At 40.9% G+C, this 20,584-nt stretch overlaps 2 protein-coding genes across 4 annotated transcripts in view; one reads left to right on the plus strand and one right to left on the minus strand.

The window, feature by feature from the left end:
- LOC145939753 (mediator of RNA polymerase II transcription subunit 20-like) overlaps nt 1-20,584 on the plus strand; it is an 81,078-nt gene that overhangs the window by 28,874 nt on the left and 31,620 nt on the right. The window lies entirely within an intron of this gene.
- Nucleotides 1-20,584, minus strand: part of LOC145939747 (facilitated trehalose transporter Tret1-2 homolog) — a 56,981-nt gene that overhangs the window by 20,561 nt on the left and 15,836 nt on the right. Inside the window, exon 1 of one of the 2 annotated variants that reach the window (XM_083044323.1) lies at nt 370-1,035. The exons of the other annotated variant lie outside the window; for it this stretch is intronic. The gene's annotated coding sequence lies outside the window, so the exon portion shown is untranslated. Of the gene's footprint in view, nt 1-369; nt 1,036-20,584 lie in introns of those variants that run through there. 2 annotated transcript variants of the gene reach the window in all.

The raw sequence follows: 20,584 nt of genomic DNA on the forward strand, positions 1-20,584 counted from the left end.
GTGCAACTGCGTTAAATTACGTACGGCCCAGAAATTACACGGCTGACCTAGCAGCTAACCAAGGCAGTCTGGCGAGGCCATTCACACTGTTGAACTTTAGAACACAGATGCCGGAAGAGGGCGTATTTTTTGATAATATTTTTCGGCACATGGGAATGCATTTTATACTTCGTAATTTAATGTTACAATTTTTCAAACGTAATAAATTGTAGATATTTTTTTCTAATAGCCCAAAAAATTTATGTTACTTCGAAAATCGTATTCTTCATGAAAGCCCTTCCTGCATCTGTATTCTCAAAATAAATGCGCGAATAGATGGCGAAAATCGCAAGTAGTATGATAGACGTCTCGCGACGTCTTCGTTCTTACGTCGAGTGGAAAGAAGTCTGGCGGCTACCACGTGCTTCTCGTACGGAGAGGTGGGAGGCTGAAGCACGTGCGAACCTTCCTTCCGTAGCCGGCGTCCACCAAGAGGTATAATACACAATCGCTGCCGATCTCTTCACAGACTGACGACGATGTCTCGCGCGAGGGATCATTAAGGGATCAGCGATCTCTCCCGTCTGCAATATTTCTTCGCATCCGCTTCTACTATCACCGCGTTTATCGGTCCTTTGATCTCATCACTCGTCCAGAGTCGATAAAGCCTATTCTATCTCGAGAACCCGTCTCGACCACTTTCACGCGCGTCAGGCCTGCGAACAGCCCCGATAATCGTATCACCCCGATATGAATAGGCGAGTGACGAAGCGATGCTTCCGTCGACGACGACGACGAGTCTACTACGAACGAAAATAAATCCGTACATCAACCGTGACACAATTACCCGACATTCTCTCTCCGCTAGAAACGAGAAAGAGAGAAAATCTCTGATGATTTATCACGAGCAGACGGTCAATGACAGTGCATGCGCGTAGTGCACTCGCGAAAGCTCCCGAGTAGACTCGTCTTAATTAGATACGATTAAGCGAGACATATACACTCGGTCGATCGGTCGACGAACGAGAGAGAAACGTGTGGACCGGAGGAGGCTGAGAGAGGCTGCGACCTGTCCGCTTGGTGACCATCGTAGCACTGAACACCGAGTTCTCTTTCGACCGACGAGTATAGGGCTTCGGAGCGGCACGTTCTCTCTCTCTCTCTCTCTCTTTCTCTCTCTTTTTTTCTCTTGTTCTCTCTTCATCGAACCTGTCTCGGTCTCTCCCAACTCCCGCACGCACCCTCCCTCGCAGCTCTTCTCCCTCGTGCGTTCCCCGAATCTCTCTTTCTTTTTTTTTCCTCACCCCCAAGGGGCGAGAGGGGGCTGCATCCGCGACTGGCCCCGTGAATGTCCACGTGTGTACGCACGTGGCACATACGCGTCTTCTTCGCGCGGCGAAAGGTTTAAAAAAAAAGAAAGAAAAAGAGAGCCGCGGCACGCAATTAGCTGGCTTTCGGGCGAATTTATTTCGCGCTTTTTCGCCGACAATTTGCGAGGAATCTTTTTCAGAACGCGGGACGAGAAACATATCTCGCAGCGCGGCGCGTTAAGAATCTCAAAGATCGGAAAGCGAGTGCGAATGGGCTGGCGAGCATAAAATCAGAGTTTTTATATGCCAAATAAAAAGTTTCTTCTGTCAGACTTCAGAATCGTATCTTCCGTAGGATAAAGAGATGAAAAAGTATCATGGGGGGAGGAGAATTTTTCGTTTGAAGATGAGATAAATTGGATTTTTTTTTCTTTAATATTCTCTCGAAATCAAAACACTTTTATGCGGTCGGAAATTTTCATGAAAAATTGCTCGACGCTGAATCTCGAAGCCGTCTCGTTTGAAACGAATGCAGCGATGCGTTCAATGAACGCAGAATCCCGCGTGATTCACATTGCGATTTTTCCGCGTCGTAGACACGAAAAAAAAATTTTTATTATATTTGAATCGCGGAATAAATCTGTGCTTACGGATGCTTCAACGAGGAAAGATAATAATTTTGTACAAACGATAGCGTTTTATATCGTTGTTGATGCCCATCGATTCGCGTCGCGTTAAAAGCAGTCGACTTTGCGTGATATAACTTGTTCACGAGTCAATTGTGTATTACCGAATTAAATGACACGCGTTGTTTATATCACATATATGAGCCAATGTTCCGCCAATTACAAAGTCGCGCCTCGATTCCTTTATTCGCTAAGCGTTCGTCGCCAGTTGTGAGCGCGACGCGAAAGGCGCCGGAATATAAATCGACTGATTATTACTTGGTTTCGATTAAAAAGTCATACCAGAAATATACGCGACGATTTATGAACGCGACTGCCTCCGCAGTGAATCACGCGGGAAAATACACGTATGTATGTTGGCGCTACCAATGCCGGAATTAAGTTGAGAACAGATATACACAGACAGAAAGTAAAAAAAAATATTCTCTCTCTTAGAAAGAAAATATTTTTCAGACAATATTTAAGTCTCATCCAACGAACTTCTTCTTCGATTAAAAATCGATAATTATTTTTAATTATCTAGCGAAATTTTCTAAAATCAAAAAAATTAATCTTACGTGAAGCTAACTTGTTTTTTAAGCTATCTAAAAGATTTTGTGATTAATTTATATGAATAAATATTGTTTTACAAATTGTCAGGAGGTGCGAATCTATATAATTGCAGGCAAGAGGAGAGGGAGGGAAATTACTACTCGCGAGCGAATAATTTCCACCGCGATTCGTCTCGCTGTTGAGATTTTTCAGGCGAACTTTGATCTCGCCGGCTTCGTCGTCGGTTTGATTTTATTTTCGGCGGACTTCCAGCCGTCTGTAAAACTCCTGGTCTGGCCGATATATTAAGGTCGTTCGTTGCGATTATCGGAAAAACACGCTTGGTCATTTGTACGGCGCTGTACGGCATAGCGTCCACGTCGCCGTCGGTCAAATATAAATGCAAATCGACAAGTACTCGCATACACGCATTAAGCGCCTGGCAGCGTGCCGTTATAGATGCAAGAAGGGCTCCTCTGACTTGCGTTCCTTCGCGATAAAATTTCAAAAATAGACGCCCCGCGTCTATTTTTAGCCATTTAAATCTACTGCTCATTTCAATAATTACGTAATATAATTAAATACCTTCACCCTTGAATAATGAATGTTAAGATCCTCAAGATTCTTTACGAGTATTTTATGCGATCGATCAATTCGTACTCCACAATTTCTGTTATATCTTATTTTGCTTTGTATCATTATTCGTTTATTATTTCGATGAATGATGATTGATTCGAAAACGCGAATTGTACACAACAAATCGTGACTGCACATCTAACAAATATTCTTAGGCTATTTCGGCTGGAAAAAATCAGAGGAAATGAAAGTTTGTTTTTTATAAGCAAAAATTGCGAAAACATTTTTATTGCCGAGAAAACTTTTATTATTTAATTCCTCGTCCTAATTCCGTTTCTATTTTTATCACTTGCGCATTGAAGATACGAAAAAATGTTGGTTTGTATAGGGTTTTACAACTGTCCATACAAGATAATGTCGCTTCCTTTGTGCCTCTTTTGCGAATGTCCGAAAAGCAAACATGTGATGCCCATCGAGCCGCCCTTTCGGCATGTCGAAAAAACGAAAACAATTTCTTTCGACATTTTTCTTCAGCATTTTTTTCTTTTGAATGTGATTGCCAATAGAAAATTTAACGATATGAAAAAAAAAATATATATATATATATGAAGAAATATGCAAATATATTTGCAGATATATGAACAGCGAAATATTGCAGATATATAAAGTTCTAAATTATGTATATACGCATGTATCTATTATATATCTGGCCAGTAGTTTCGTACATATCGTCGAACATATTGAAATTAATTTCGGATTTATACGATTAATCGGTAAAAGCTTCGCATTTCGATAAAATGATCTTTTTATATAAAGCAAATGTATAATTTCGTACAAATAAAATAGGTCGGGAGGAAAAAATAATTCGCGCAAATTGATTCGCGCGTAATAACTGTGAAAATATAAGCCTCTTAATCCCTCTTACTCCGTGAATTGCGCTCGTGATTTATTAATAGCCGTACGATGCATCTTCTACATCGTAATAATGCATACAAATTCATAAAATCCCGATATTCACAGATGTATACAGTTTACATTTGTAAACGGGAATTAGGAGCGTTTCAGATATGGATACAGATTATGGGCGATAAATCAGTTCAATCGATAACCAGCTGAAAGGGGTATAATACCGGTTCGAGAGCGACGGAGAAAGAGACGTTGAAACTGTATTAGTACATATTTGTCATGGATTCTGTTTGTATGATTTAAATTCATATTGCGAGAAATAATGCCAAGAGCTTCATCCGCGTAAATTTTAGGGATCAGATTTAATTCAATGTGTTTCCCGGAGAAGGATTTTAACTTAATTGGTCGGGATGACGCTGTCGTCTCCAGGGACGATTTCCTTCGAAGGAGTGAAAGGCCGATAAAAGTAAAAGGTTCATCCGCGGAAGAAAGTCCTTATGAACCAAGAGTGTGTTTGGAAACCGCGTTTCCACGCGAGCGTAACCGAGAATAGGGACGTCCCGAAAGATAATATTTGTCGTAATAACATCTCGACGGGCTCCTTATACGCCCGTTTAAAGAACTAAACTCTCGAGGATCCCATCGACGACGGTGGCCCTTCCTGGAGCGCTTTCAGCGCTCTTAAATGCGCGACTCGCGATGTTTGATTTGATTTTGTGACTCGGAAGAAGCATGACAGGGGTCTTATCACGACTGGCGCGCAGCTGACTTACATTCATATGTATACTATATTCCTCACGGATTTGTGATCTTTTTTTTCTCCTCGCTGCATAACGTCTTCATGGCGAAACGAGAGAGAGAGAGAGAGAGAGAGAGAGAGAGAGAGAGAGAGAGAGAGAGAGAGAGAGAGAGAAGAGAATCTCTAGAGGTCCGTGATTTCAAATTCGTTCTCGCTTAAACTTGTTCCGGGCCTCCGGGACGACTTTAGCCTAAGTGGATAGCGTTATATCCGCCTCAATGCATCGTAAACTACGGTGCTCGTGATTTATTACGCTCTCTTACGTAGGAGTTGAGAAGAAATTTGTCGATGAACGCGATTTGAGTAATTTAGAAGTGAAAAGGAAAGTATAATAAAATTATCAAACTCAGCTCGTGATTTTTTTTTTTTTTTAGAAATAATTCTGAAACGATAAGATTAGAAGGCGGCATTCGCGAAATCGTTTATGCATCCAATAAAGTTTTAACGAGGTCGAAACTCTCGCCGCTTCCGCGATGATTGAATGAAACGCAATAAAGGGGCACCCGAGAGTTACACGAGAGCCCCGTTTGAAATTGTGCGGCAGTCGAAAAAGGACAGGGGTGAAAGGCCTCTCTCCCTCGTCGTTTTAGTATACCTTCCGCGTGTAGACGTTTTCCATGTACGTGACGTTTATAAAGTGTGACTATGCAACGCATGCCTGGTGAATATTAATTACTGAGCGCGCGTCCCGCTTGGGAAGTTCAAACTCGCACTTTGTAGCTCCACTCAAATTAACGTCCGGCCAACAGATATCGCATCCGTCGTCCTATAACTTGAAACTAAGAGAGAATTCTTCCAAAAAAAGGCAAAGGAAAGAGGAACAAAGTTAGAGATAAGATAACGTCGAGCCGAACTATTTGAAAAGATGCGGAACGATTTTTTTTCTTCGCTCGAGAATTTATTTGCGTCACTTTGGCTCTCTGAAAGAGATCTAGAAGCTAAATAGCTAACGGGACGAATAACCGGACATTTTATAAAATTCTTCAAAGCTACTCGCGCCACGTCAAAGGACTTGTAGTCGCGAATAGAAGTTACAGACGTTTGCTAGAGACGCACGCGGCAAAATATTGTATTATTTGTTACTAGGAGATTTCTAGAGACTTGCTTTGTAACGTCGCCCCGATAATATAATCGTACATCTACCACGCAAAAAAATTTCTAGATGTCGCAACAAAAATTATCGCTATTTTTTGTATCTGATAGAATATCGTTTGTCACAGATAGAATTTTTTAGTTCTGTCTCTGTCATTTGGATTGATTACGTGCAAAATATATACGATATTGCAGTATGTGCTAATCATTTGTCTACCTCAGTTAATTTTTTGCACTTAAAAAATTTTTATTACAATTGCAAAACCATTTTTTTGAGTGACGTATCTCGAATATCATCTCGAGTCGAGGAAATAAACGTCGACATAAAAACGATATCGCAATAATGAATCTCGTTCTGCAACGTGTAATATATTATTTCGTAAAGTTTCTTGAGCTAAGACTCGTGCATTCTTATTACTTTTAACATCGCTATTATTACAGAAAAAGAAAAAATATATATATAACCAACAGATAATATTCTTATAAAGTTTTTGTACCTTTTTCCGTTTTCTCTGAGATAGAAAACAAGAATCGTACGTTAACATATTTCTTTTTTATTTAGTTGTTCTGAGACCATCTATTCTCAATTAAATAATTCTGATTTATTGCGGCATATTGAAGCAGTTAAACGTAATGCGCTGTTCAAATGATAATTTAACTACATAAAATCGTCGAGGAAGCATCCCGGCGAGCACGAAACTGGCCGCGGCTATTCCGCGTCTGGTGTCTCGCTCACCGGTGTCATTTTATTTTACACTGTTCCTTTCCGTCTCTCTTTCTCTCCTCTCGAGAGAGAGCCTCATTTAGAACCGACCGCGCCAGACGTTTCCAGCTGGTGTAAAGAATATATAAGATTGTCGGTGCTCTCCCTCCCTGGGCGTAGCTGTTGATATATTCTAGGCAATAAAATCGATATGGTCCTTTGTCCCAAGGAATCATCGATCAACTCCTGGCCGACAGACGCGCATTACGCTACTTTACTGCCCGTTTAAGAGCTCGCAGTTAAACATTCAAGCCCTTGACCCCCTCCTCCTCCTCCCGGGGTCGACGGCGCGAACCGCAATTTCGCGATGCGAAGACGGAGACGTTGGTTCGTCGACCCGGGACCCCGGATAAAAAAAAAATCCCGTCGCGGGGAACGCACCGGAGAGAGCTTTCCGCTCGATCTTTTTTTTTTCGCGATCGATCCGCCACCAATTTTATGCTCGTTAACCAGAGCCAGCCCGTGTCTTGCACGAGCAACGCACACGTGCACACGCGGATGCATTCGCGTTTCACTTCGGTCGTATATAGTTTGGCAGCGCAAAGGCAAACTTTGCCAGTTCGTCTCCCGAATGTAGAACCGGAAGAGCGGCTCGATATCACTTCTCCCTTCGTCTTCCCTTCTCCCAGTTTTCCGCGCTCTGCTCGGCTAACTCATTAGAACTGTCCCGACACACTTCTTTTTTTCTCCCCTGATTACCGCGATGTCGATTGATTAGTCGAGGATAAGGTCTTGCTCTCTTTCATGCTTCTCACCCTCTCTCCTTTTCCGTAGTCGTCTCTATTGTCGTCAAAGTTTTAATTAAATCCGGCTACCGAAGGCATATCCGCGGCGATTGTCCCGCGCGACACGACGATCGAAAATAAACTTTCCTCTCGAAAGGCGCGCCAGGGCAAATGACACCCGTTCCGAGAGTACTTGGAATTCGCGAATTCGTCGTCGGTGAAACAAAGCTACAGAATAACTCGTCCTTAATGAAAGGCGCCTATTTCGAGAAAGGGAGGGTTGTCGAGGAGGGAGTGCCTTGGAAGTTTGGCTCAGTTACGGGATAGTTAATATTGAATTTGCCTTACGGTATTATTAAAATGAACACCGCTGCACGTTATTGAATGTTGCACAGAAATTAAGGGTAGAAATTTTAGCAGAATGAAAACTTCTTGCGAAAATACATTTATTTATTAATGTAATTCTTTATCGAGAAATATGTGTATTGCAAAACTGTGATTTAATCGACAATTAGTTTTTATATCGCGTCTGTGTCGCGACAGATGAATTATATCTGCAAAGTCCTGTTACGCTGTCGCCTATCGGAATGTTGAGAATATCCAGGCGTCGCGAGATCTCGTCGCCTTTTTGTATCGATGCATGTACGTACGTATAATCTCTCGAGCGTACAGACTGATCTATAGAGACGCGACGGTGTGACGCCCATATGTGACATCTTTACCCTCCTGCCACGTGCATATACTATAGTCGCGGAAATGCAATCTCGCGCAAACGGATGCCTCGTACAGCGACAAGATAGAGTTTGTCGCTGGGAGAGAGTGAGCGAAATCTTTTTTTTTTCCGGATCAATCGGATCAATCGCGAGACTGACACGCGCTCGCGCGGCAATTTTTGTAGGGTCTGCGAGGGAAAAACCAATTAAACGAGAACAATGAATCGTCTATGCGAAGCGAGCGAGAAGTGCATACGCGGCGTGTCCGCGACGATCATCCGGCACGTATTTGTGCAAAAGTGTACACGTGAAAGTGATGAGCTTGCCGCGCGAATTTTCATCGATGATATTGAAGTGGGATTGTTTTGACGAGAGAGAAAGAGCTCGATTCGGGATAGGTCAATAAACTCTATCGCGCGCGAATTATTGCGACAAAATCCCATGAATACCGAAAGACAGAGAGATTGAATCGTGTCACAGTTTTGATGAGATTCGGCGATCCAAATATATATTCCGGGAAAATGTATATCGTTGAATGGAAACCTTGGTGGGCTCAAATCTCATTGTACGATATATATTTGATAGAATATCAAAGGGAAATTTAAATAAATCGAATACGAAATTTTACTCCCGACGAGGCAATTATCGAAGAATCTCTTCTTCTACATGTGGCACGTTTTGGACTCCGGGATATATCGTTCTCGCTTGCTCCGGAGCAGCATCCGTGTAATTTGTACATACAAAAAAGATATCACGCCCGAGACTCTTTTCGGGAGAAGACAGCGTTTCGTGTCGACGTTAACGTTTCCATTAACCCTCGCTTTAGGTGCGTGCGTGACTTTGACGAGGATCATCGGGCCTCTCGTCTTTTCCATTTTTTATGCCACGTTATTCGGAAACACTTGGGAGGTCGATCATAATCGCGGCACGATTCTCTCCTCGCACTATATTATCGCACGTTGTAATTTGTCTTTTTTCCGCGGCTCATCTTTATTTCATTTTCTCGCGACAAAAAATTTATTAAAAACTAAATTCTTTTTACTCGACTTAAATAGCTATACATTTTTTTATCGTGCCGTAAATTTTTTTTAGAATATACGATATTGGTCTGCATCGTATGAGAAAGGAATGCTCCGTGGTTCCAAAAATAATGCAACGGATGAACGGCTGTGCATGTTTCCGAGCGAGCGAGAACGTAAAGTGTAGGGTTGGGTCGCAAAACAGAAAGCGAGAGAAAGAGAGAAGAGACAAAGAGAGGACATACATTGGAACTTTTACACGATATTTCACGCCTATTGCCCATGTCCGGCCGCGAATAATGTAGTGCCTAACCCATTGTGCGTACAATAATTGGTTACGGTAGCGATGCGAGAAAGAAGGCTCATTCAACTATCCGGGTCCGATCCGCCGTTAACTATATTATGCTAAATGGCGTCAATTAAATCAACGATTTTCCTTGAAGCTGCTTTTGTTTCGCCGTTAAAACGCGCCGCTTTTTCCCGGATGATTGCTAAACGCGCCGACCAACGACGTCGCGCTTATGTAAGGTTTATTAGAGACACCTGATAAATATTCAGCGAGCGCAAAGTACTCGCGCGCTTACTTTTGATGACTGCCAAGGTCCAAAGAGCTGCATCTCGAATGATTCTTATGTGGTTACATCAAATCGCGAATGCATATTTTACGTGACGTATTTTAACTCGCCGACACACAAACGGAGATGGATCGAACGTAAACGCTGATAATTGTGTTCCCGTGCAATCTTCCTCATTTATTCAAACGACCATGCATCTATGAATTTCTGATTATATATATTTAAAAATATTTTGAAAATAATATAAGCGCATAATTGTGCAACGGGATCTGTCAATAAAATAATGGGATAATTTTATTATTATATACGAAGAGTTTTTTTTAAAAACTTTATTGCGTTGATCTTGAAATACTTGACTGATTTTTAACGACTGTACATTTTTTCTTACGAAAGACGCACGGGAACGAGAAATACTTCCGAGTAATTTACGCTTTCTCATGCTTAACTATCGCGTTATATAATTATCAACTTATCACGTCAAATAATTTGTGCCCGAGTTACTCATCTCGAGAAATAGGCGCAGAAGGATCGTGAAGCAGCCGTGAATTCTGAAAAAAGGGATTCTTGTGAACATATTAAGGGCACGTCTGCTCAACATCAAATACGAAATAAAAGTGTCGATTGCGTGGGAGTCGTAAACATTTGCCACACGTAAAACAAGAAGGGATAGACTAGCCCGGTCGTGTAACCGCGTTCTACGATCGTAATCCGAGTGCGCGAAGGTCATATCTCGCTGAAAAAGAAAAAGGGCTCCTGCTTTGTCTTCGTTCTCCAGACGCGCTCACGCCGCAGCGTCCGCAATAATCCAGAGACTCTGGACCACCCTGTCTGCTCGTTCTCCTTCCGCCGATTTCCTGCCTTCCTCCGCTCCGAAACAAGAAAATTATCCGTGCGCGTTGACAGAAACCGCACACCGCGTATGAGGGAGTTTCGAGATTATTTTGTCGAATCGTAAATTCTCAGCAGGCCGATACAACCGGAAACATCCCTTCTGATTTTATTTTATATTTTATCTAATTTTGAATTAGCTTGTAATATTATGGTATAAATTAAGTACAAAAAAAATGTGACTATGAATAGCTATTTTATAATGAGATGCGTATAATTTTCAATTACGTACTTTTTAAGTGTGCGCGCATCTTATATTTGCAATAATTTATTATCGCGCGTTTTACGGATCCGATCTGCAACGGACTCTGTGAAAGATCCATAAGAGAATTTCCATTTGGCCGATTTTTCTCCGAACTCTTCGAATATATATCAAACGATAATCGGCACCGAGAAACGCACCTCGGATAAGAAATGGACGAAGATATAAGGCGCTTACAAGGAAATCCGAGAAATCTCACCTTCAAGACCTTTGGCTTCGCGTGTCGGAGTGGTACGCATATCTCAACCGAAAATATGCTTTCCGTTCCTCTCCTTCCCACCCTTTTTCTCGCTCGTTCTCACATATATATTTCTTTCCTCTTAAATTATGCGCCCTTATCTGAAGGGTCGAAATAAGCTCGCGCCAGTTTTCCATTGAATTTATTAGCTCTTAGGCTCCCGCAGCTAAATAAATATCAAAGACATCTTGCAACGTATGAACGCTAAATCTGTCATTTCGGTGACTCTTCGAAGGAGTTTAGGAAAACATTGGGTAGAAAAATGGATCTCTTGATGTTTTGTAAAAAAAAAAAAAAAATACATTCCCCCGGATTGTATATCTCTAATGCGTGTCTCTACCTATCGCATGCGATACTGGAGAAATTTGTGCTACAATATTTTTCATTAAGTTAAGTGCAGCTGACGCTTCGTCATCGAAATAAACGAGACGGCTGCCATCGATTCGACCGACTTCCACATTTCTGCAACTTATATAAAAAGCAATGTTTCTTACTTGAATTAACATACAAGTCATCTGATTTATCAATATGAGAAATATTATATATATAAAATTATAATATGATATAATTATAATATATAATATTTTTTATTGACAAATTGATGACAAATTAATATTATATATCATATTATATTGTAATTTTATAATTTATATATATATTATTATATTTATATATATATTATAAATATTATATAACACTTTATATAATATTCATCAATATATGTAAAATATACAATTACTTTGGGTATCACAAATCAAATTTAATTATATCAAACGATGCATATTATAACAACAATATTTCCGCTAAGTGTAATCTCGGTATAAAATATTAATAGAAATCTCACATAGATATATATATATAGATCTAATCCTTCGTGTCGTTTTACATAATCTCACCTAATCTCGGATACGATACGCGCGGCTCTATCGAGTTCAATAAAACATCACGGGCAGCAGGGAACAGGTTCTTCCCTTTCTTGATCCGTCTGATTCCTAAATCCCTTAAATGAACCGGTGTTCAATCATACCGTGCCGTGGGCGGTGGGATGCACACCGAGAGAGAGCGAGGATCGGGCTTCTCCGAAAAAGGTCCGACAATTCTAATTGCTGCTATTCCGAGGCTTACCCTCCGCTCCGGGGCGGTTTCGTGTGAAAATAAGAAGCTTACGTCCGACGGCGAGCATCTATTTGGACAAATTGACCAATCACGACGGAGCTTAGGGAGTCCCTTTTGTCTACCTGTGCGCCATAATTATCGCATTAGCTCAATATTTATGATCGGGCGTCTAATGTCTAGAAATTATAAACGTAGGTACACGATATTTTTCTCGTAGCCGATACATCTTGAGAGATTCTTTTTTTTTTTTTTTTTTTTACCTGTAAAATTTATTCGAAAATAAGTTAGTCTACACTGAGAGAATTTTTTTTTAGAATTTACTCTGAAAATCATGGTAATCGTGGGACAATATGGTATGGAAAGAATTTTATGAGAATTCCTCTGATAAATATTTATCACAATAAAAATAATAATATCTATCACAATAAAATATAAAATATGTTTGATTAATTTTACCATGCAGTTTAATAAAATTAATCAAACATATTTTATATTTTATTGTGATAGATATATTATTATTTTTATTGTGATAAATATTAATCAGAGAAATTCTCATAAAATTCTTTCCATACCATATTGTCCCACGTTTCTCTCTCGAATGCATGCAACGCTCTAATTCTCGACTGACGTAACGTTAAGTAATTAATCCAAGTGCATCTATGTGTGCGTGGATGCAGACGTAGATCCAATCAAGCGGACGCAAACAGCTTAGAGTGTAACCGAGACTGATCTCGCGCGTTGCGTTTCCACACTTCTCGCGCGTCGTAGTAGTATAACTTGACGGTAAATAGTACGAGGGAAATCCCTTAAAACATTCTGCTGGTTAGAGCGATCGACTGAATCTCGACGTTCGCATTGAGCGGAAACTAAAGCCGCTTCACCAATGTTCGCTCTGATGCAATCACACCCTCGGCAAGGATCGGTTCGCCAAGCTCGGGGGATTGTCGTCGCATTTAACAGAAATGCACTTAAGCGCGTCAGCGTCGCTCTTATGAAAGCCACGACAAAGGAGTAATCAAGTTCTCACGATGTTAGTGCAAATACAATAATATTGTTTCGTCAAATTACATAGAAATAATTCAAACAGAAAGAGAGAAAGAGAGTAAAATTAACAAAATGCGCAAATTTCAATCGCTATTTCTATTTATTTAAAAAAGTCCGGTGCTATTAATTCCGTGTAAAATTTAGTTGAGACTTGTCATGTCTTACGTAAGAAAACGGCTTTAGATCCCGATCGTCTCGAATGTTTTTGTTCGAGTTGTCGAAACGCTATGAGAAGAAATGAATATACATCGAGGGCGGGGGGAGATTCGCAGAATATTCAGCGGCGTGGCCTGTTTTGTTGCCACAAAGCTCTCGGTCTAGCTTGCAATCCGTTATTACGAATGGATAACATATACATACATCTAAGTATATATGTCAAATATGTATATGCTCGCACGCGTAGTACTTGCATATGTATACGTATATGCATATAGCGCAATTATATAGCCGTAAGCTATGTAGACACATTAAAGGAAGTGAGGGGGCTTTGATCTTTCGAATGGACAGCATCGCAGTTGCGCCGCTAATTATTTCGCGTTTCGATTGTGACGTCAAGAGATCGTGATTTTTACACCGCGATTCTTTCGTCATTTCGAAAATTCATGTACATCCGAATATCCATTCGATTCTCGAATGGACACGTTCTCTTCCAACGTTAAAAGTTTAAAAGAAGGCCGCACGTAGAGAGCATTTTGTCGCATTGTTCGGGTATAAACGTTCCTTTTCAACATCGATGGAATATAATTCTCCATTGTTATCCGGGCATTGAATCTTTTCCGAAATCGCGAGTCTTTGTTATCATTTGCCGGCTTTAATCGCGATTTCGTGTTCGCATCGGACGACAGGCGATGCGTTTCGACGGGGATCGCGACATTTTTCAGACAAGGCAGACAGGCGAGAGAGGAGCCCCCTTTCGATTGGCTCGAATAGAGAACGTGTCGGAATTTCTGGCAGTATTGTTCGTGACTTGGTATCTTGCCAGTTTCGAGCTTCCACCACAGTAGCGGACGCCACTTCCTCACCCCGGTAAAGGCCTTTTATTAATGAGCTGCCCATTTTCGCGAATGATTTACGATATCTAATGCTTTCGATTATCGCGCTATTTCTCGCGAGAACTTGAAGATTTTAAATCGTGCAATTTCAGGATAAAACGCGAAGACTATGAATTTCATGTAACATATATTTTTGATAGATTTTTACATGAATTAGATTCCTCTCCACATGATTAAATCATAAATGATTGAATCGTTGCTTACAAGGAGATTAAATTCTCTGCAGTCTCATAGATTCTCAAGAATTTAGAGAGATCTTTAGATACCTGCATTCTGAATAACTTGTCGAAATTCGAAGGTCGATGATCGCGGAGTTGTATGGCCTCGAAAGTACACGCGCATTTTAATTTAGTTGTCAAAGGGACTAGCACCTTTTGCGCAGCTCGCGGCAACGGGCTTTAAAATATTTTTATCCTCGACGAGAATAAATCGAGCGAGTAATCGCGTCGGTTTATCGGCACGCATTTTTCGAAGATGGAAAATCGAGAACCACGGTTGAAATGAATTAACGCCGCGGGCGAATTCAGGGGCGCGTAATGATCGATCGCATTCGCATTTATCGGTGAATAAGCGAGCGGCGGGGTCCTCTGTACAAAAGCGTAAAAAGAAAAACATTTTTATCTTCCAACAAGTCGGTTGGCGCTCACGGTGACGAGTGACTTATTAGTAATCCTTAATTGCTTCATTATTTTCAGTAAATTAATTGCTGTCCCTGAAATAGCCTTGAATTATATATCTCACAGGCATTATTTCTTATCGTAGAAGTTACAACGAACGTTGAAATATTATTCTTATTTTTCTTTGCCGTCTGACAAATGCTCTTATTCTTAAAAATGTATGCAAAATACGTGAAATATGATATTGTCAGAGAGAAATTAATTAACGAAGCTCTGGCAAGACAAAGAGATGTCTAAATGCGAGGATAAAGAAAAAAGAAAAAAGACAGGTTTACTTTCCGATGAGAATAGAAAGGATGACGGAAAAAATTGCGAAAGAGAGGCTGTAGAATAGAAAGATGCACGCTGAGGGAAGAGAAGTTGCGGCGAGCACTTCGTTTGCGGATGTAGCCTTTCTGGGTTAAACGCGAACTCGTGCATTCGCCGCAAAAGACGAAAGAGTAAGGACGGAAGGAGAGGATACAAATGCGCGTGCCAGCAAAAAAATGCGGATTGGGCGAGGTCGCGGCAAAAACCGATAATTAATTCGGTCACATCGCGATGGTCTACTCGACAGCTTCTTCTTTTCGCTCTCTTTCTCTTTATCCACTTCCTCTCGATGTTGTCTCTCTCCTCCTCTCTCTCATTCACGTTCTTTCATCTTTACTCTCAGCAATCTCTCTTTTGCAACCGCTTCAATCGCCGCATCACTCGAGTTTTTTCCCGCAAAAGATATATTTGCATCAAAATAAAAGAGAGGCGGAATTTGTTGTTGTTTTTTTTTTTTTTTTTTTATAATTCGAGACCGCACTTAATAAATAAATATATAATGGTTTTAGAAATATAAAGAGATAACAATGCGGACAACAGAAGGGATATTGGGATTTATGATGAAGAAAAGAAAAATAAAAACTCTCTGATGAGATATCTCGTATTTTAATTCCGCTTTTATTCTCATAAAAATTTCAGTTAATACCGTTATTTCATATTATGCTGAATTCATGGCTCGTGAAAAAGGAAATATCTGATTCTTTAAAAATATATAGGATATACACATCGTGGCGCGCTACGCTATATTTTCATAAGTCGAGAGACGATATTTAGTTGTGTGCAGCAAGATGAAATGTTACGTATTTATATAGGCAGAGAGGCGAACTCGCGTTTCGCGTGCGCTGCTGAGATTAAATTAAAAATCAAATTGATCGCCGCGGCTTGTTCCATGTGATAAAGTACTCTTCGCCTTCCCGGCCACCCTTCGCCGATGACTCCATTTTGATTGTCCGTCCTGATTTCGCTTTGGAACAACCCTCCAGCGCGCGCCCCTTTTCGAGTGGAAATATTCCATCCCTCTCTGCAAAATATCAGAGCCATTACGAGAGAAGACTTTGTCGAAAATAATCTCGTTTCACGATGGTAAAGCCAATCAGCGAGCGAATAAATCGCATCATTGCGTTTGAAATAAATCTAATAACTATATTCAGCGATATTGACTCGGACTGACACTGGAAAATAAATCGAAACGCGCGCGTTTAATAATAATCGTGTCGTGTCATTTATATATTTTTTCCTCGGAGAGATACTTCGCCACGTACATAATAATTAATCTTAAATAAAATGACGAGTAAATTAAAGTAGTGAACTTGCCGTGCGAAGAAACATCGCCGTTCATCAGAATGTCGATACGTTGCTCGTTTATCAAACGAACTTTACCACCGCCAACACTTTCGCGGACCAATAATAAGCGACGTGTTCATCCCAGCTTCCGAGTCTGCGTATCGTCGTTCTAACGCGTGCCGTCGGAGTAATTTGACCATTCACGTACCCGCCAATTTGCGCATTTAGCGTGACAGTGCAGGGCATACACACACGTACAAGCGTTTGCACCGGACACGATTTATCTCTCTCTCTATACACAAGCGAGCGCAATTTATTTCCTCCAACAGGCGGAAATTAAAATCGATCATTGACTCGCCCGTATCTCGGCGAGATCCCGACGAGATCTCCTCTCTCTCTTTTTCTCCTCTCGAGATGTCGTGTCTCGAGATTGCTCGGCCGAATGGGGCCCACCTAAATAAATAATGACGGCCAAATTCAATCGGCAGGTTATTCGGGTCACTTGACTCTCGTCGATCGATCGTCGAGGGCCCCGTTTTATAACCGGAAGCTCAATGAAATCAAATCGCACGACGATTCCGGTCTTTTCGATTCGCGATTACTCTGCGACCGAAAGCCTTTGAATTACATTTATCAACTCTTATCGCTCTTTTCAGTTTATTTTATCGCGATTGATTTTTTTTTTTTTTTTTCGTCTCAAACCATATGAAAAAAATGACGCGGAAGCGAGCTGAAAAAAATTGTTTTCACGCGTCGAAACGATGTCGCGATCTTGTTGAACTCGGCAATTCTCCGTTCACACGTTTAATTTCCTTCCGGAAACAGGTTCGTGACGCTAACAATAGTTCGCGCACGTCGGTGACTTGAAAAGTGTATCACGGGGACGCGTTGTAACAACCAACGTGCTCTCTCGATATTATCGGGAAGCGATCGACGACGGTCCGGCAAAAAGCATCCGAAGACTGCCAACACTCTCTTTCTGCCGTTGACTTTAATTTCTTCTTTCGAATGGAACGGAAATGTCGCGTCGCGCTGGAAAATATCCGTTGCACAATGAAAGCGTCCCGTTACATTGAAAATGCAAAATAGAAACACGACGCATTCTGTCTCTGTGTTGTATATATATAGATCGGATAGTTTTGCGGATTCGGCGTTTTTGGAGCGAATTCGATTTCTGTTCTGCAATTTAACGGGACGAGAATAAAATCGAACAAAGAGCTTTTGTTATTTATGTATCTGTAGCTTTGCAGATGCGTACTTTCAAAAATTCGCCGAAAAAAAATATATCGCAAATATACTGATTCTTCTCGCAGAGTGAAGCGTTAGGTAAATCAGCTGGTCGCGCGCAAGACCTCGAGGTAATAGATAAGTTACAATATGGTAATGTAAGTGGTTTATATTAATGGCATATTCGATTACCTCGTACGATTACTAACCCGAGGTATACGGTAATAATACCGGCGTCTTACTACCCGCTGTGGAGTGTTCTAGCAAAGTAACTCTGTGTTTTACGACTATATATCTATCGCCTGCGGCGAAACGTCTCGTTACCGCACAATGAAGATCTGCGGAAGAGCTATTTCTATACACGAGCATCCACCGACTGGGATGTTGTTTCCAGCGCGCGTACATTAATGTCGCAACAATCACGACCATATACATCGCGAATCGTCGATCATATACATCACGTAAGGGATCAGCCATTTAACTGTCAGAATCGTATCCGGATGGTCGATATCCTGTCGCACTGTAATGAGCAAATTAATCGCAAATTATTCGACGGCGCGAAATTAATGCATAAACGCAGAAAAAATGCAACGCGTATAAAATTTATGTGAAAAATTATGCTTCTGTCGAAATACCCATTCAACGCCTCGGTTTACGTACGTAGTATCGATATAAACCCCGGGGGAAATTAAATAATTTACGGTACTTCTCTCTCTCTATCTCTTTGAGCGAATCTGCGGAGCAAACATTTACATTGCAACGAGAGAATGTTTGAAAAAGGCACGCTTCAGTGAAGAACAACTGAATGGGCTGGCATTGTGGATAAGTCTAGAGCCTAGACTTCGTCGGACCTTGTTGTATATATGAGATATCTAATAAATCACGTCTTACCTTCTCGCGCGTTTATAGTATGGCCGGACCGACCGCGTTCAGGTATCGCTCGCGATCCGATCTATTGATGGACTTTTCCGAAGGAAGTCTTTCTTGTGTTACGAGCTCTCTCCTCGAGGAGACGATAACAATCCCCTCGAGGTGTGTATCTCTATTTTATGCAACGGAATATACAGACGCGACTTTTAGAGAGGGCAGAAAGAGACTCTCGACATCTTTGTTATAAAGATGAATATGATAAAATGGTCTAGCATACAAACATCTCTTCTTTCTCTCATAAAAAAGAGAAATGCATATTTGTTTAATATTTTTTTCATATGAGTTAAGATAATTGAAAATAAATTAAATGTAAACATTTTCTTTATCGCTAAATAGATTTGTTTTATTTGAGTATTTAATTAGACTAAATTTTATTACATAAATAAATATATATATATAATATTTATAAAAAACTATATAGGTATATATATAAAAAAAAAGAGATGCATATATTTTTTCCGAACTGTCCGTTGAAAAATTGACTGCTCGTAACAGCGGATCGTTTCCCTTTTCGAACTTCCTTAGCGAAGTACGATAACGAGCGAGCCGCGGTAATCTGGACATTGTCTAGATTTAATTGGACCAGAAGCGATCCCGGGAACTTTCTCGTTCTCGCATCGTCGCGAAAACGATAGCGAGTAGACTGAGCGAAGCGTCGGCGAGGTACCGAGCTTTAATCCGGTTAATCCCCCGGAGGGGAAAGTTTGATTAAGTCCGCAAAATGGCTCGGTGTGTATAATTTACGGAAACTTCCGGTCTCTCTCTTTTCTCTCGCTTTTTCTATCACTTGGCACTGTGTCGACTTTCTTGGTAACTCGAAGGTTGGCCATCGTCACCGGACTCTTCGTTTGTCTTCGCGAGAAAAGAGTGCAGAATGTTCGCATAATTCCGCGGATATTCATCCATCGCTTAATCTAATTAACGCCAGTTGCAGTCGAATCGAGTTTGCCAAAAAATCGATAAATTCGCGTATCGATTATTATTGATTGTTATTATTTTCACCGTCTCTCTCATCCCGTTATCGGATCACGATTCGGCGATGACGGAGTGCAAACGAAGAAGACGAGAAGGTGCATATTTCGATGCATATATTCACTCGCCGCTTGTTTACCCAACTTTTCGATTAGAAAAATGACAGACGCGGCAACACTTTTCCCTTTTATCGCACGTAGAGATCTTAATTAAAGACGATACGATATCTTTCTTCTTTCGAATTATTCGACGCTAAAAATCTGACGTTATATTTTGTCGCAGAGCGAATTCAATAAGAATAAGGGATGCTACTGCTTGCACGAGGCTCATATTTTCGCTTTTAATCCGGGAGGGTGTAATTCTCTTTACCTTCATAGAAACTTGCTCATAAGCATAAATATAGCCTGAGATAAACCGTATACATCATATCCGCGTCAACATGGACTCGATAAGGGAAGCTGTCTCTTCATCCTGGTAGCGCATTCACGTTTCGTCCTTAATCCTGCGCGACAGTCGAATGTCCCTTTAGGACGCTCTACAGGAGGAATTATTCTAGCTAGACTCTCCTCAGATTTTAAGCTACGTCCGACAAATCTGAATATATTATACTCGACTCAAGTAAATCGTATTAACGGACGAATATTGCCAAAATAAATCAACGAAATTATCGTCTCGCGCGTCATTTTCGATTATCCGCGCCATTTCGATACTTCTTTTTTTTTATTGCAGGAACCAACTCCGTTACATTACATTACTGCCTGGCAGCGAGCCAACCTCTCTCTCCGCTATTTTACAAACGGACAGGCGTACACAATTTGAGCGAAATTATGACGCTAATTAAACGGATCGGTTTACGACGCGATGATTCGCGCCAAACAACAACGATCCCCTCGTACGTTATTTTCCTCCTC

This window comes from Prenolepis imparis, unplaced genomic scaffold, assembly GCF_030444845.1.
Source record: "Prenolepis imparis isolate NDT839.2.m4 unplaced genomic scaffold, iyPreImpa1.0 SCAF_8, whole genome shotgun sequence".
In the NCBI taxonomy this organism is placed as follows: Eukaryota; Metazoa; Arthropoda; class Insecta; order Hymenoptera; family Formicidae; genus Prenolepis; species Prenolepis imparis.